The sequence below is a fragment of the Xenopus laevis genome, chromosome 1S, assembly GCF_017654675.1.
Source record: "Xenopus laevis strain J_2021 chromosome 1S, Xenopus_laevis_v10.1, whole genome shotgun sequence".
In the NCBI taxonomy this organism is placed as follows: domain Eukaryota; kingdom Metazoa; phylum Chordata; class Amphibia; order Anura; family Pipidae; genus Xenopus; species Xenopus laevis.
The window spans coordinates 135,059,823-135,077,866 of NC_054372.1; the positions used below are offsets into that span (position 1 = coordinate 135,059,823).

At 37.5% G+C, this 18,044-nt stretch overlaps 1 pseudogene; it reads left to right on the plus strand.

Annotated features, from left to right (window-relative positions):
* The first annotated feature begins 2,078 nt into the window (after positions 1 to 2,078).
* LOC108705052 overlaps positions 2,079 to 18,044 on the plus strand; it is a 49,486-nt pseudogene continuing 33,520 nt past the window's right edge.

The following is an 18,044-nucleotide window of genomic DNA, read 5'->3' on the forward strand; positions in this document are numbered from 1 at the left end:
GAAAGTGATTCACACTTCACACTCTACAGAATTTCCTTCAGAAAACCTACAGATGACAGTTACACTAAAGTTATTCACGCACTCAGCTAGGCAAACATTCAACATTCATGGATCCTTTTGCATACATCAAACAACATACAGTACACGTGTAATTTCTATTTCAAGATGTTTTAGACTACACTTCATGATAAGGAATAAGAGACTTACAAAATACAAAAACAGGAAGGAAACTGCGGATTCCTATCATGAATGGCAGATAATTTCAGCTGATTAACACAACAATTAACAAAACAATAGGCAAAAAGAAGAAGTTAGAAAAACATATATACCCCACCCAGGGGTACTTACGCGCGTGTATCCATCATCCGTTAAAGTAAAGCTTTACGGGGAAACCGTCCTGGAAAAGAAAATATCCACGGGTAAACTATCGACATCCGAGAACAAAGCTTCCTCGGGTACACTCCAATGGCCACAGCCTGGAGCCCTCCATTGCCTGAAAAATGACTGGAAAAAAATGAATCACAGTCGGCGGGTCACCATATGATGGTATTTTTTGTAATACCATTTTTGACCTCGTGTAAGACAAAACTCAGTAAAGGAAAACCTTTAGTAATAGTCAGGCAATTTATTAATACAGAATACAACATAACAGTTTTGTCTGGGTAAGCTGTTGGAGTAACACACAGAATGTCAGCCAAGGACTTACCAAAGACCCACCTCTTGGTCCAGACGTTATATAGCTTTCAGAAGGCATTTACAGTAATTATGACAAGGGGTTCACGGAAATACCATACATGGTCCGGCGAGGAGACTTACTGGAATATATTTGTACATTGCTGTAAGATGTGCAGTTTTGCAACATAAGAGATTTCTGGTTCCAACTGTCCACAGCCTCGTAAACATCTGTTGGCTAAACATAGCCATTGTGGTACAGACAGCTATTGAGCAACACTTCAGCAAAAGGGCATAAGAGACATGCTGACACTATGCTGACACTCTGGAATTCAAGTAACAGAGTGGGGATCATTTATTTGTATGGCCTAGTATAAACTATATGAGTGACCATTGTCCACAGTAGACCATTTAGCCCTTTTTAGTCCATCCTGCCTTGGGCCCTATAGCGTTATGGCGTCATAGAGGGTGGGGGTGACAACTATCAACCCTCTGACACTAGCCATTCGTCCGTCTTAGGATTTGGACCGTTCCAGCTATCAAATTCTACTGTCATATCAAATTCTACTGTCAATGTTTAAATGGTGATAAATATATGTAGATTATGCTCTACAATTGTTTTTCAACCTGTCGAGCTACTGTGGGCTATTTTTCAGACAACCAGAATGAGGTTACAAAAACATTATGACTGTTTTTCAGTCAACATGGATACATGCTAATACTGGCAACATAAAGTACAAAGTATTGCCTTATTATAAACAAAAAGCTAATTGGCCCAAAATGAAGACTTGTTTGCTTAAATAATTACACTACCATATTTTTGAACTTTTATGAAGACAGGTTTTTGGATATCAGATAGATATGGTGTGTGTACTATGAAACAGTATGTATAGCCTATTCACATCACAAGTCATTTTGTTTGTCAGTAAGTTCAATAAAATTACATTGTATATGGGGGAGTTGATGCAGTATGAACATATAAGTGTATAACCTGGAGAAGACATTTAGGGGGTTATTTATTAAAGTCCAATTTTTTTTTTTGTTCTGACGTTTAAAGGGGAAAACACCATTTCTCATAGGAAAAAAGACTCTTAATTTTTCATGATTCAGTAAACCCTGATGGTGTTAAAAGTCTGAATAAAAAAGTACTCCATCTCAGACCTGTTAAGTTCATGTGAAAGTCAATGGCAGATGTCCTGTTTACAATTGGAAGATATCCTGATCTGCGCTGGGTTTTGTACAATAATCCGAAGTTTGTGTTTTTCAATGAGAGTTGAAGTCTCTGAAGAAGGGCAGTGACACGAAACGCGTCAGACCTCAGGCGCTGTTTTTACCAATGTATCATGATGTGTTAATAAAAGACGTTTTTTTACCTTTCAAGAATAAGCGATTCTTCTCAAAAGACCATGGAGTGTGCCGACACAACGACTGGTGCGAGTGGTGGATACGTTCTTCTTAGTGACGGACTCAGGGCGGCTGCACCTGGGTCACAACGCCGACCGGGTAAGAACTTTAAGTAAATGATGTGCAGACTTCACATATGTGGGGAGATTTAACCACTCCAAAACAGAAGCGTTAGGTCCGGGGCTGGGTGCACCCGGGCCAAGATATACCAACGGCGATTTGGGTAGTAAGCTGATAATTAACTATGTACCGAGAGTTGGCCTAACGGATGCAGTATTAACTTGGGAACCCCAGTATGGCGCTGGATATATTTGTCTTTTTCTGGCAGTAATCGAAAAAAGTCACAGTTGCTGCGCATCAAATCCAAAAAAGTACGTTTTCGGAGACAAATCAGTATTTTTTTACGATTTTATCTAGTCTTTTTTTTCATGAAAATTTATTGATAAATAGGGGAGGGGGCAGTCTGTGCGGATTTGGTCAGAGTGGTTTTCAGAAAATAGTGAGAACATTTTGGATTTTGATAAGTGTTTTTTGTGTACACTGCTGTATTGTAGGCAAAGAAAGCTTACATCTGCATTTTTTGGGTACTTCGACCATTGAATAGACTACTACGACCTTCGACTTCGATTCAAATGATTCGAAGTAAAAATAGTTCTACTATTCGACCATTCGATAGTCGAAGTACTGTCTCTTTAAAAAAAACTTTGACTACATACTTCGGCAGTTTAAACCTACCGAGGTACAATGTGGGGACATTCCCCATCACTTTTCTAAGTTTTTTTTGATAGAAGAAAAGATAGAAGATAGAAGAAAAATCCTTCGATCGATCAATTAAAATCCTTCGAATCGTTCGATTCAAAGGATTTTATCTTTCGATCGAACAATTTTTACTTCGATCGATCGAAGGATTAGCGCAAAATGCTTCGAATTCGATAGTCGAAATCAAAGGATTTTACTTCGATGGTCGAATTCGAGGGTTTATTAACCCTCGAAATTCGACCCTTAGTAAATGTGCCCCATACTGTGCCATCTACAATTATTTTCTTTCTAACTTGACCTTTATTGTTACAGTGTGACTAGATAATAAATGGTTGAGCTGAAAGAAATCTTATTTTGTGTGTGGAAAGTCTACAGTGATTCCATTACAACCCTACCATATCTAGCTAGACTTTTTGTAGGTTACCTGAAGTTTTGGTTCCATAATAGCAGTATGGCACCTGTTGTCCATACACGTTCTGCATAACCACAAATATCACTGTTCTTTATATAAAAGAAAACAAAAGCCCATTTCATTCTATTTTAGAAAATTCAGGTAAAAAGAAGGTCTAAACAGTTTTTTGTGCCACATAAAACCTCTAGACCATAGAGGTCACAAACATGTAGATACACTTGTCACCCTAAACATATGTATTTCTCAGAGGGACCCTCTGCCACATTCCATTTCATTTGGATTAGGTTTGTCGTTTATTCTCCAAGTCAGGTACACATATTCCCTTATCCCCCCCCCCATTAGTCATGTAACCCCTCGGGACATACACCAAACACTGTGTTTTGACAGGGGACAGGCAGCTCTGCAGCTAACAGTCTGTCAGACACCATGTTCACATCAAACTGTATGGGATATAACGTGCGGCTTTATGCCCAGACACAGCTAAAGGTCAAGGAGTCCTTCCTTTCCCCTTGCATTTTAGCTGATCAATAAGCCATTAATACAACACATTTAGGAGGGGCTCTGGCATAACAACTTTAGAAAGATCCCTAGAGGAAAAAGAAAGGCAATTTAGCAACTTTTTTAAATGTTACAGTGTAAAGCCTCTCATGAGACCTTTCCATGTCTGTAGTGTGACAAAATACAGCTGATTTGTATATCTGACAGCAGTGCGATGAAGAATATTGACAGCTGTATGGTGGTCAAAGAGAAGATCACTTCAGGGCATTGGATTTTGCATTTAATTAATATGCATTCAAATGTTCACTATCACTCCAAGGGGAACTAATAGCACAACGCATGGTGGGTTTATTATTGAACAAAGGAATAGGATGTGGTTTTTTTTGTTGGTAAAAAGGTTTGCAAAGTAGCTGTTCTCCCAAACACAAATAAAAACACTTTAAAGTAGCACTATGGATATCTCTTAATAACTGTGATTTGTTGCTGTAACAGTTTGCTGTAATTACATGCTACAAAGGTAAAACCCATATTTAATAAAAGGCACACAGTTTGCCCATAGCCCATACCAACAATATGATGTTTAATTTGAGCAATAAATATTAACCAAAGATAAAAGCAGCACAGAAGGCCAAAGTGTAAATGCACTCACCAAGTAAAAAAGGTGCTCCAGATGCATGAGCCCCAGAAACTCAGCATAGGGAAAGGTAAATCCTGAACAGCAAAAACATGGGCAAATACTCAAAGGATTGCACAAAGAGCCACTAAAGTAAAACCTGCTGACCATTAAAATTATACACAGGGAGGACCAGCTTTATATTAAATAATGACTGCATCAAAATGCTAGAAAACATTTGTGGGGGAATGTAATAAAAGACGCAAAGAGCGAAACAATTAGCACAAATATGTAAATAAATAAAAAGTCTCATTTCGCAATGTAATATTTTTCCATTACATTGCGAATTTTAATTGCGCATTGCACACTTTTAAGAAGTGCTTGAAAGTGTCATAATCTTTTGGAGCAAACATAACAACTTTTTCAGTAAGAAGTTTTATTACATTCACTGCGCATTGGCACTAACTAAAAAATTCGCAACCTTCTTCCACTGTCGAAAGTGGTCGCTTAACAGTTTCCGGGTTCGCAGAAGCTATATTAAATTCGCAAAAAGGCAAATTTTTCCGTTACCGACTTTTATTACATTCCCCCACTTGTGCGCCATTAACCTTAATGATTTTTGCAATTGAAGCAAATGCTGATTTGATTTAAAATAAAACAATTTTGAATAAAATGGTTTGAATGGTTGAAAATAGTAATGTCCAGGTACCTCTGACTTATTTAGATCTGCAATGCTGAGAAATTCCTTGATCTCCTGGTTTCCAGTCTATCATTGTTGTCAGTGTTCCAGATGTTGCTGTGGAACAACTTTAGACACATTTTTCTACATGTGTTTACTTTACATACATTTCTTTTTCTAAAGTGTAATGTTTAATTGCTGTTGTTCGGCACCTACTAGTCTAGCCTTTCTTCAGTTTGCTGACTTAAAGATTCTCCTACAATACTAGTTGGAAGGCTATTTTATGTAAAGCAAAACAACACATTTAATTTCAGTACTTCTAATATCATTTAACAAAAGCTGACCTATACCACTGTTATAGATGCAGTAGTAATGCTGATTTTATTTTCTAAATTAGTCAAAAAAGGAGTTACTCAGGGTCACATACATTCCAGCTCAGTACTCAGTCTCCCTAGGCTCCTTAAGGTCGATACATAGACAGCTGGTCAAATGAAGGTCCATACTGATAGCTGTGCCAAAGACCAATCATTGCTATTGATCAGATCAAATTGGGGCAGCAGACATGGCAGTCCATTCAATATATTTTGATTCTCTTCAGCACTCACACAGTGATTGTGGACCAGCTTGGGGAAAATGTCACAGGAGACCATTGTTAGCTCTAGATTTGTATGGAATTCCCCAAGTCAGACTGTTAAGAAAGTTTGTAAGCAGGGTTGCCAACAGAAATGATGCATCCCCATAAGAAAACATTTTCTGGGTAGTAAAACACTTTTGGACAAAGTATTATTAAGCCTGGCACCACATTAAATGCCATAATTGGTGACCATTCAATTTCCGACAGACTTAAAAATAAAAAATTGGTGGCCAGGGCCCCTACCTAAATAAAGATCATTAGCGGACAAGGTAGAGCCCCCTACAAGTAAAAAAAAAAACATTGGTGGCCAGGGCCCCTACAAGTAAAAAACAAAACAAAACACTGGTGGACAGGGCCCCTTACAAGTAAAAAGAAACATTAGTGGCCAGGGCCCCCTACCTAAATAAAGGTCATTTGTGCTGAGGGCTACCTATAAGGTAAAAAAAAAAAACGTTGGTGGCCCCTACTTTTCTATTTTTTATACCTGTACATGTGACGATTTTATTGTAATAAAAACAAACAATCCAACGAACCAATGGTCACAAAAAAGATCATATTTCCACAAAGTTGTGCAGAATGCTGGCGAATCTTCGGTAGCGTTACTTCGTCAGTGCTAGCATTTCATAGCAAAGATGCGCTAGCGTTCGTTTGGTCAATTTGCATACAGCAGGTAATTTAAAGTTATAAATGTTGGTGCAAATGCATGAAGTTACCACTTTTTATTACAAATGTCCAGGGAACCTTAATAAAGACAAGAGAGTTAAAATAATGTCCTACACATGAGCCCACTGTAAAATGAATGTTCCATATGTTATAAAATGTGTGGCGAAAACCGCTCACCCAAAAAAGTCTAAGTTAGGACTTTTGCAGTTAACCCCGCTTAAAAAAAGTCACCAGCGTTTTTTGAACTTTAATGCATTTTCGGCACACAGGATATGATGTAAGTGACAGAAGATTGAGGAAGATCTAGCTGCTTTTTAGCATTTCACCTGGTCTTAGGTGGTGAAGTCAACTCAGGCGAAACGCTGAGGTAATGCTTAGTGATGGGCGAATTTGTGGCGTTTAGCTTTGTTGAAAAATTTGCGTCTCGTTTTTGACGTTTTTTTGGACTGTGGTTTTGCAAATTTATTCGCCGGCGAACCGCGGGAATTCGCCGCAAATTCACGCCTGCCGAATAAATTCACCCATCACTAGTAATGCTCAGTAAAATCCGCACTTAAGTGAATTTGCAGAGTAACGATCGTTCGCCAGAGCGAAAAGTTGTCTGGTGATAGAGTGCAAATGAACTCTAGTTACGATCACGTTCACTTGTGAATTGGCATCTGAGCCTGTTAGTGAATTGTCGATGTCCCTACGGGTGGCAACGCTGGTGAAAAGTCGCGTTAGCCACTCCACCCTTTAGTGAATCTGCCCCCATGTATCAAAGCAAATTGTCTACTTGCATGCTTCTGCTTACTAATTGTAGACACAGAAAGAAATTGTCAGTGCTCGGTCTAACTCACGCTGTGGCGTTGAACAGCTGCCATAGACACCATTGTCCCAGCGCTCAGTCTAACCCACATTCAGGAGTTGACCAGCTGCCGTAAACTATAAAAAGCCACTATTTGTACACAAAGAGAAAGAGAAAATTTTCGGTGTTTCGTGTACACATTGTCGCCAAATATTGCCTATGTAGCTTTTTTACAACAGGGAATCACTTATAGATGTACGTTAATCGCCTGGGGCTAAAAAGTTCCTTGCTTTTTCACTATAGCCCCTGAGTTAAGGGGAAGTGCACCATGGTCTTATTACTCAGTGACATGTTTACTGGGGGACTTGATTTTAAATGCACAACAAAGTTATAATGCTTATATAGTAGGAAGATTATTATTCACAGGTGTATGTTTGTTGGCTGGGCCTTAAAAGCTCCCAGCATTCCCACTACAGCTCCTGAGGGTAAGTGCACAATGGTCTTGCTTCTCAATTACACTGGTTGCTGGGGGGACTTAATTTTAAATGCACTACAAGCTCACAAACAGTGTAGGACTCACGTACAATGAGGGGCCTTGATGTGGCATGTGAGCTTACATATATTGGCCAAAGTTTGGTACTAACACCTCATTTTTTGTAATTGTTTTTAAAGGCAAACTACTAAATGTACTGCATGGTACTCCTCGGTGATACAACCCAACCACACTTTTGCATATATTGTGCAGTGGGCCTTGCTTCTTACTTTCCTGAAGTGAAATTTTTGGCAATGAATTAGCGAGAAAATGTGAATATTGTTAAATGGTGTAATGGAGTACCACATCAGTAATGCAACGGAAAAGGTTGTTGGCGATGTGTGTGTGTGTATATATTTATATATTTACAACAAACAAGGAAAAGTTGTGCTCACTATATATATATTGCATGTGACAATGACAGCAATCTTAAATCGGCCCCTTTGTGTCACAGAGAGCAGTTGTTTGTGGCTAGTCATGAGCAAATTCAATTTGATATAAATTTCCCTTTGATGTAAGAAAAATAATCATGTCTCTAGCAAATATCTACATCACTTTACCTTCATGCTGAAATTTGCACTGTGTAATTTTAAATAGAATTAGTGACTGCCCAACATATTGAATTGGAATTGAAATCTTGTTTTCCAAATATGCAAAAACATATTTCTATTTTAATGAGCCATATTATTTGTTTTAGCATAAATTGGGGAGAAATGCATCCTCATTTTAATATAATCTAGTAAGTGAACATGCATTATGACACATAATTGGCCAATCAAATATAGGCACTGTTCGAGATATTATGGTATGATTACCCCATATACATCTCAGGATTTTAACAGTATGTTTAAACAGTGGAGGCCAGGATGAGACTGGCTTCCGCTGTGCAGATTCTTGCTTTGCTATCAGCAGCAGAGAGTTTAAGAAATCACATACAGAAAACAGAGGAAAGAGTTTAATTCTTAGAAAAAAATCTTAAAGGGATACTGTCATGGGAAAACATGTTTTTTCCAAAACGCATCAGTTAATAGTGCTGCTCCAGCAGAATTCTGCACTGAAATCCATTTCTCAAAAGAGCAAACAGATTTTCTTATATTAAATTTTGAAATCTGACATGGGGCTAGACATATTGTCAGTTTCCCAGCTGCCCCAGTCATGTGACTTGTGCCTGCACTTGAGGATGGAACTACTTTCTGGCAGGCTGTTATTTCTCCTTCTTAATGTAACTGAATCAGTCTTCATTATATTGGAATCCTATAACAAAATGGAAGTATAATTTAAACTACATATAATATGAAAATATAAGCATATATTCACAAAGAAAAGTAAAACTAATATTGTAGTAGTAAATAATCAAGTAACCCCCTTTAAACCTGCTGTCGTACTTGCAACTATATTCTCACTAGGTTCATTCTGTCCTTACGTAACTCGAGCAAGAATGCTAATGTTCCACCGTTCTTATAACACAACACGACATTGTTTATCACTGGCATCATCCAGTGTTAAGAAGAGTTTCTTTTATTCCACTTTCATTTAAAAGTTTGAGATAACCTCTTCAACAGCTTCACTTTATCACCATCGCATGGGGCACACACCTACAACATAGGGAAAGCTGTCTGTGACCCTGATACAGTGGCTAGCGCAGATCTCCCCTATAGCATAGTGGGAAAATCAGACTTGGCATGACAGATTACAATGCAATTTAGGAATCTAAGCAGTCACATAAAGAGTGGGGGAATTGCAGTCTTATTCTGTAATAAAATGAATTTTGTGTTCAATATATACAGTCTGTCCGTCCATAGAGTTATGCGTCGGATGATCAAAGAGACCCAAGCTTTGAGGCTATCACATTTAGACCCCTAATGCTGGCATGTCAAAACAAGATTCCTAAAAGAAGCTTTGAGGTGGGTGCCTCGTGGGAGCCTACCCCCCTTCTTTCTGCATAACATATACAGAAAGTGGCTATTATAGCTCTCCTCTAATTCCCGATGGACATAAATGTAAACAGAAGAAACATGAGCAATATACAGAAGATTCTTGGAACTGGAAATCTCTGGGGTCCAAAGGGGACTCTCACATGCCCTATCATAATGTCTACTCCTGGTAGTAATGGACTCTGAGTTAGTCAGCTTTACAGGTGATAACTTGCATATGATTGGTCCTGTAGACAGTATATTCAATATTGATACTTATGGTACAATTCCAAGGACAGGGTTGGGCATGATAAAGGATTTTAGTACTTGGAAAGAATAATCAGTATCACTGAAACTCATAGCTTATTGCAAGGGCAGGTTTTGCTGAAGATCTAAAGGTAAAGTATACCATACTCAAAAGATTATACTGAATGTTGTTGTTGGTTTTGTTCTTCCTTTTATAGCTGCAATCTCCACAATATCGTCTTTCACTGAAAGCATGTTGACCAATAGAAAACACCAAATAATTTGTTATGATTTGCTCCAAAGTAACAAATAACAAAGATCACCTATTACAGCATCATATAATTATAATCTGGTCCCAACATATTTTATAATGGATAATCTGTAAACTGCATGGAAATGTTGAAATTATGTTATACATGCATTTTATTATTGACAGTAGGGACCTAATGGGCTGCAACCTGGCTATGTTATTTTTTTATGTCAGTACTTTAATAATAGTTAATACTGAGGAACCCAGGTTTTGTTAAACTAGAAAATCACCCCTGTCTATATCCTGAGTTAATTACTCTGTTTTATAAATGTACAGATTACACACCACATAAAGTGACCAAATGTGATCATATATGCATATGGGAAAGCAGCTGGTCATGAAATCATGGTAGAGTGGAGCTCAGCTCCTCACTTTCTGATGTTCCAAATTCCAATCCAAATGAACAGAGTGATACAAAAGTGTCCAAACCTGTGGGCACTTCAGTCGGATAGCACACAGGATCTGTCCACATATGGACACATTTTGGAGACCGTGCACTCCGTACAGACCTGCACCCAATCCTATGCTGCTGATTGCCATCCTACTCTAGAAGTTCCTCTCCATTTTGTAACCTGCAGCAACCTGTTGCAATAGGGTTGCCACCTTTTCTGAAAAAAATACCGGCCTTTCTATATATTTATCTTTTTTCCCTATTAATAACATCATTTTTACCGGCCAGGTGGCAACCCTATGTTCCAATGATGTCACAAATAGGTAAGGTTCGCAAATTGATGTCCTAGTTAGTTTGATCCTCCACATGCCTGAACCCACATCACAGGCCCAGGACTTCGGCTGCTAGAACTAATGCAAATGCTTCAGCGTAATTGCTATAACCCATGGACATAGTTCCGACAGCTTGTTAGCTCTTTTATTAATTATTTTCATTTTTTTAATGGGTCAAATGTTATGATTTCCCACCAAGCTAATACTAAGATGCGGTTAGAAGGACATGTTAGTCCTTTTTGCCTTGTTTGTTTACTGCTTATTTCCTGTTCCCTCAGTGGGTAAGATGTTTACATCCAAATTTGATTCTAACATTTTCACACTAGACGTTGAGTAAGCCAATTGTTAATGTCAGAGGCATTAAAAGAATGAGCTTGCTACTGACATATCTGGACATAACTGTGCATATCGGGGAGGAAATTCACTAAGCAAGAGTATTCAAGGTCTTCAATACCAGCTGACACTATTTTTGTATTTCTTTATAAATTACACTTATCATATATGATATACTGTTTACAGTCAATGGGGCAGATTAACTAAAGGGCGAAGTGGCCGTTGATAGCAAAAAAAAATCAGCAGAAATCCAATTTGCATGGATATCGCCAATTTACAAACAGGTGTAGAGGACAATGAAGTTGTGTGCCCTTTCGCTAGGTGAACTTCCATTGCAGCAAACGACTGTTACTCCGTGCAAATTTTCCATAACGTTACCCCTTTCACCAGCATTTCCTTTGCAACTTTAGACCTGCCAAAGTGATAAGATGATCCTGTATGCCAAAAAGTTTAAAACATTGTAAAAAAACACTGCCGTTTTTCCATATTTTAAAGTGGGATTGTATTTAAAAGTTGTAACAGTTACATTTTTTTTATTATAATATTGTCTTTGGTAAATATTTTTATCCCCATTACCAGTAAAGATTACAAAGCTACAGGTAAAACTGTCTGACACTTACATTTCCAAATCTCAAACCAGAATAAAGTTCAGTGATGTTGTGTTATGCAAAATATATATTTAAGAACACATGGTGTGAAATGAAAAATGGATAATAGAACAAACTGGCACTAGAATTAAAACACAAAGAAACTCTCTTTCTAAAGAAACATGCAGAGTGAACCAAAGACTTGTGGGATAAGACTTTTTTTTTTTAAGAGATAACAGAGCCAGTATTAACTCCCTAAATGTGAAAGTCAGTTTGAAGAATCCTATCTTGGTGGAATAGCAGAAGAGAAGCAGAGACAGATCTTAAGTGCTTCTTAGTATTGCTTTCTTTTATCAAGTTGAGATGAGACTTGAGCTATGTTTTTATCTCTAGGTGGGTGACTCCTCTCTCTCACTCCCCAGGACCGCTGACCCAGGGGTCACTGAAATGAAAGTGAAAAGCAACAGGTCCCTGGCAAAGGTCAAAGGGTGAAATGCAGCTCATCTTATTTGAAAGGTTATATAAATGACTATTATGTAGGGAAGGAACATTTCCATAGAGAAACCAAAGATCCAACCACATCTTTTTAAAGGGCGCCGATCACTTTAAAATTGTTTCCCTACCTGAGGTGCAGGCTGGCAGAGCCCACACTTCTGATGGGAAAAACAATAGAATTTTTTGAAGAAAATGCCCTTAGTGAGCAATCTGGTCTCCACACTTGGAGCTTCCAGCGAGAGCAGGAAGGTAGGATTGGGGGACACATCAACCAATGCTCTATTAAAGTAGAACTAAACCATAAAAACAAATATGAGTATATGTGTATTACTTTATTTGTAAAGCGCTGTTAAGGAGCCACACAATAATAGAGCAGAAAAAGATTACATTATGTTTTGGGGCTTCTGTACCAGCCCGAGGCAACTACAGCCCTTTAGGGAAGATCTGTACCGCCAAAGATGCCCCAGTAGCTCCCCTCTTCTTTTCTACTGATTTGATTGCACATGCTCTGTGCTGCTGTCACTAAGCTTAGGGATCAACTCACAATATACTGAATATATAAGATACAAATGTCACAATACAAAGCTGATTAGTAAATCATTTAGATTATTGGTGCATGGCAGCTCAGAAACCAGCAGCACAATTAGCATCAGAATTTAATATTCAACCCTGTAGCAGCAATTTATATGACATGAAAACCTAATATTTTACTTGATGATTTGCAATGACCCCCAAGTTTAGCTTCTCAACAGTTGCTCAAAGAGCACTTAGCATTTGTATGATCCAAGATGGAAAACTCTTGTGACAACTTTGAAGTCCTGGATCATTAATACTATAAAAATGCTGAACCTTTAAACTTGTTCAAAACATGTAGTTTATAAAATATGGCATAGCTACACATATTCATTTTTAGGGGTTAGTTCTCCTTTAAAGCACATAACAGGTACCTTGAAGTATATCTACGTGTTTGTATCATTTATTTATTCAACTAATAAACCTCTTAGTCCTCCATACTTTTTTTTACACTCTTTTTACTTCTAATCACACTCTCTGCACTAAAATAGCCAAATTCTGGCTTAAAAAGAAATTTCCTCTCCTAAATTTACCAGGGGCAATTACAACAAATTTAATTATACCATTATAATGTTCTGTCTTTAAAGTGCCGTTTTCACCTTACCCCATGGCAATAGCACCCTTGAAGAGCTTACAATCGAAAGGTCTATAATTACATACATAAATAATTTGTATAGTGCTTCAAGCTCCAAATTGTAAATTTTTTGAGGGTTTAACTTACCCAATGCATTGGGGGATCCAGGTGCTCACACCTTAAGCCTTCAGCTCAGGAAGGCACTGTGACAGAATATCAAATGAAAAAGGTTGGCACAAACTGGATCACTCTCCACGATGTAGTTAAAAAAATGTATTTATTTAGAACAACAACATCCCAAATGCCTTACGAGTTTAGTGCCTTTTGGGCACTTAATCATAGGCTGCCTATGATTAAGTGCCCAAAAGGCACGAAACGCGTAAGGCATTTGGAATGTTGTTGTTCTAAATAAATACATTTTTTAACTACATCATGGAGAGTGATCCAGTTTGTGCCAACCTTTTTCATTTGATATTCTATAATTACAGCCTTCTCTCTAACTATGTCCCATCAATTAAATTCAGTGCCATTCTCTATAAATACAATATTATATAACATTTTGTACAAATAAATGCTATTAGTTTGATAATTTCTCTTATCCACTACTCAACACTAGGGATGGGCAAATTTTTTCACCTTGTTTCGCCCCTGGAAATGACGCCCATATGTGCGTCAAAAAAAAATATTTTGCCGCATCAAAACATTTTGATGCCCATAGACTTTCGTTGCAGAAATGATGCCCATAGACATGTTTGGCGTTGCGCGTCAAAAAAAACAATGATGTGCGTCAAAAATTTCACTTTAATGGGTGTCTGTGACATTTCGCCGGCGGCTAATTTTTGGCAAAACAAAACTGGTCAAATTTGCCCCAAGCCTACTCAACACCTAATCACGCAATATAAACAACAGTGATGTAGGCATTTGATGATTACTAGATCATTAGATGACTGGAGCACCACACAATACTGCACAGACTTTCACATTGAATGTACAACACATTCCCTAATTGTTATGTGATCTGGTTATCTTAGGTAAAGAAGGAAGTAAACTGGCAGAAAATGTCCATACAGAGAATAATAAGTTGAAAGGAAAATAAAGAGTTTGTTTCGAAAGAGAATGATAGCTACAGAAAGAGGATCGGTTAGATCACCTGCACTTTGCCCCTAATGAGAGTAAATGTTTATTCCAAACACCATGAGCTGAGCTGCCCTCTTCCCACCCGCTGAGATCCATATTGTAATCCAGTCAGATCCTGTTAGTGGACTTGAGCTGACAGGGCGAGAGCCTCCTTAATGAGGGGAGGCAGCGGCTCCAAGCTTGGGTGGGGGTATTAGCTGAGAGAGCATCATGTCTGCAGTTGCTGGCACTTAACCCTTGAATTTCGCTCAAATATTATAGGCTCTTACTGAAATTCTCATATACGAAATCCAAGATTGCTTGTGTGACCCCTTTCTTAAAAAATATGTTTTAAGACAAAACATACTCAGTAAGATCACTAGAGTAATGAACAGTGCTAATACAAGGAGAATACAAGTGCATACGTTCTATTACCTGTTAATAGACAAAACTTCACAGTGTGCTTCAAAACAAAGAACAAAACATTGTACATTTTGGGTCTTTATATTTACACGTGACTATGGCACAATCATTTCCCAATGCGCCGCTAGCTAATAATTTATCTTTTTAACAAAACTGGATAACTTCATTACTTTGAAATTTATTTATATGCCTTTAATACCTAAAAAGCTGTGTTTAAACTGTGCACAGTACCAGCAGCAATCCATTTAATGACTTGTCCTGCAGACCTACTGGCAAATATAATTTTAAAGAAGAAGTAAACCCTAAAAAGAAAAGTGTCCAGAAATGCTGAATTTTAGATACTGAACTTACTCCTAGCAATCTTGAATTTTGTCAGAAGTGTGTCAGCGACATACTGACATACCCAGTGCTCTGCAAGTATATACACAGATCCTAAATTGAAAATGTTGCTTTTGTTGCAAATTATTTCATGATAATTAAACATTGCAGGTAATGCTCTGGGTATAGATATGTGCACATAAGTTTTACATAACCTGTAAAATATATCCGTATGTGTTATATCTGTTACATAAATGTATCTGCTGAGGAAACAAAAACGAACATAAATATCATCATAAACACATGGCAATCAACAGAATGTGCAATGGGAGAAGTCATTCAGTAAAGAGTGGAAGGTAGGTGCACTGCATATCTGTAATGATAAACTCAGCAGTGGCTATTCTTTAGGGTTGAGACACATGGGCAGATTCAGGGAGATTTAGTCACTTGGTAAACTGCCTTCGTATGTCTTCCCGTCAGCTATAATGAAAACTCTCCTGTGCTAAAGCACAAGCGACACTTAATTTTCCGAAGTTTCCTCGTGAGGCAACTTCGGGCGACTTCGGAAGATGAAGCGTCGCATGTGCTTTAGCACAGGCGACTTTTCATTATAGCTGATGGGAAGACACGCGAAGGCACTTCGGGGAGATTGGCACCCTGACGAAGAGACGATTAGTCACCAGCCGACTAAATCTCCCCAAATCTGCCAGTGTATCACAACCCTTAATGATATGGTATAGGGAGTTAAATCTGTGCTACTATGGGTGACAAAGCTTCCCATCTGCTATCACCCTTATATAAAACAGATCACAAACTACTTCAGTAAAGGGGGTCTTGTTCTTTGTATGGCAGCCTTCCAGATCCTACCTCCAACAGCCTGTCCACTGTACACATCTTAAAATCGTATGTTATCATAAATTATTTTGCACATTTTGCTGCTAAATTTGCCCTTGTGTCAGTAAGAGCAAATAACGTATAACCAAAACCATTCCCATAATCCATAGTGGAATGATATTTTTTTCCATCTTGGATACATTTAGCTCAAAATGAATAACCATATTTTATTTTCACAAATTAAACAGAATGTCTGGAAATGTGATAAAGCCAGCATATTTGCTTTTTTTTAATGAACTTTGAAACATCCATAACTTTTCTTCTTTCTTTTTTTTTTAAGCTAGGTTCCACAAGTTTTTCTTTGCTACCAAGAACTCTGGCGCCACCAACTGGAAAACAGTGATAAGATGTAAGGATATACTAGGTGGTGGTTACTAAATCTGCCTTTGATACAGTAACACAGTATCGATCGGTTGTTAACACTAAATGTATGCAGATAACGCACTGCTGCGATATTAGGTGGAATGAAAAACATGTTTAGAAATCACTTCTATATAACAAAAGGTGAGAGGTTTCTGCATTGACACTAACATACTTATTAAGTGTAGTAGAGAATTAAAGATATATGTGCAAAAATGTAAACAGAGTTGACAATTAAAACTGAGCTGCTGCTATAAAATATGGCTAAATATATATATATATATATATATATATATATATATATATATATATATATATATATATATATATATATACACATGTGGATATATACAGGTTTGGGACCTGTTATCCAGAATGCTTGGGACCTGTGGTTTTCCGAATAAGGGATTTTTCTGTAATTTGGATCTTCATACCTTAAATCTACTAGAGAATAATTTAAACATTAAATAAACCCAATTGGCTGGTTTTGCTTCCAATAAGGATTTTGTGAATTATTTGATATGGATTGTTTGATGGATAATTTGATGTATTATAATGGAGTCTATGGGAAATGGCCTTTCCATAATTCATGGCTTTATGGTTAACGGGTTTCTGTATGATGGATCCCATACCTGTGTGTATGTGTATATTTATATATTTATATTTATATATATATATGTGTGTGTGTACATCCCTGTATCTAGGAACACAAATCAATTGCCTTTAGCAGGACAGCAGGTGTCTGCAGTATTTATATTGTATATGGTGAAAGGTAGATCTGCCTATATTTATTAACATGTATTTATATAGCGCCAACATATTGCGTAGCACTGTATACCAGAGATACCCCACATATTAGTAGTATGTTAAAAGTGGCAAACCTGCACTTGTGCCGTGGCTTTATTGTTACTTTGCTATTAATATGCTGATATCAAAGACTAATCCTATATTTGCCATACCAAAAATAGAACGGTAAGATGCCCAGTTACTTAGGAGATACCTAAACAAATGACAATGTTAATAAACACAGATGAACCTAAACTTACTTGATGATATAATATAATCAATGTTGTTGAACAACATTATCAAATAAAGTATATGTATAACAGAACTGAAAAAGCATTGTACCCTATTTGTAATCTGTTGTATAACAAAAATGTAAGAGACTTTCTAGAGAACTGGCTAAAAGATAGACTACAAAGAGTGGTGGTAAATGGAACATTTTCTAATTGGACCAGTGTTGTTAGTGGAGTACCGCAGGGCTCTGTACTAGGTCCCTTGCTTTTCAACTTGTTTATTAATGACCTGGAGGTGGGCATTGAAAGTACTGTTTCTGTTTTTGCAGATGATACTAAATTGTGCAGAACTATAGGTTCCATGCAGGATGCTGCCACTTTGCAAAGTGATCTGTCTAAGTTGGGAAACTGGGCAGCAAACTGGAAAATGAGGTTCAGTGTTAATAAATGCAAGGTTATGCACTTTGGAAAAAATAATATAAATGCAAGTTATACACTAAATGGCAGTGT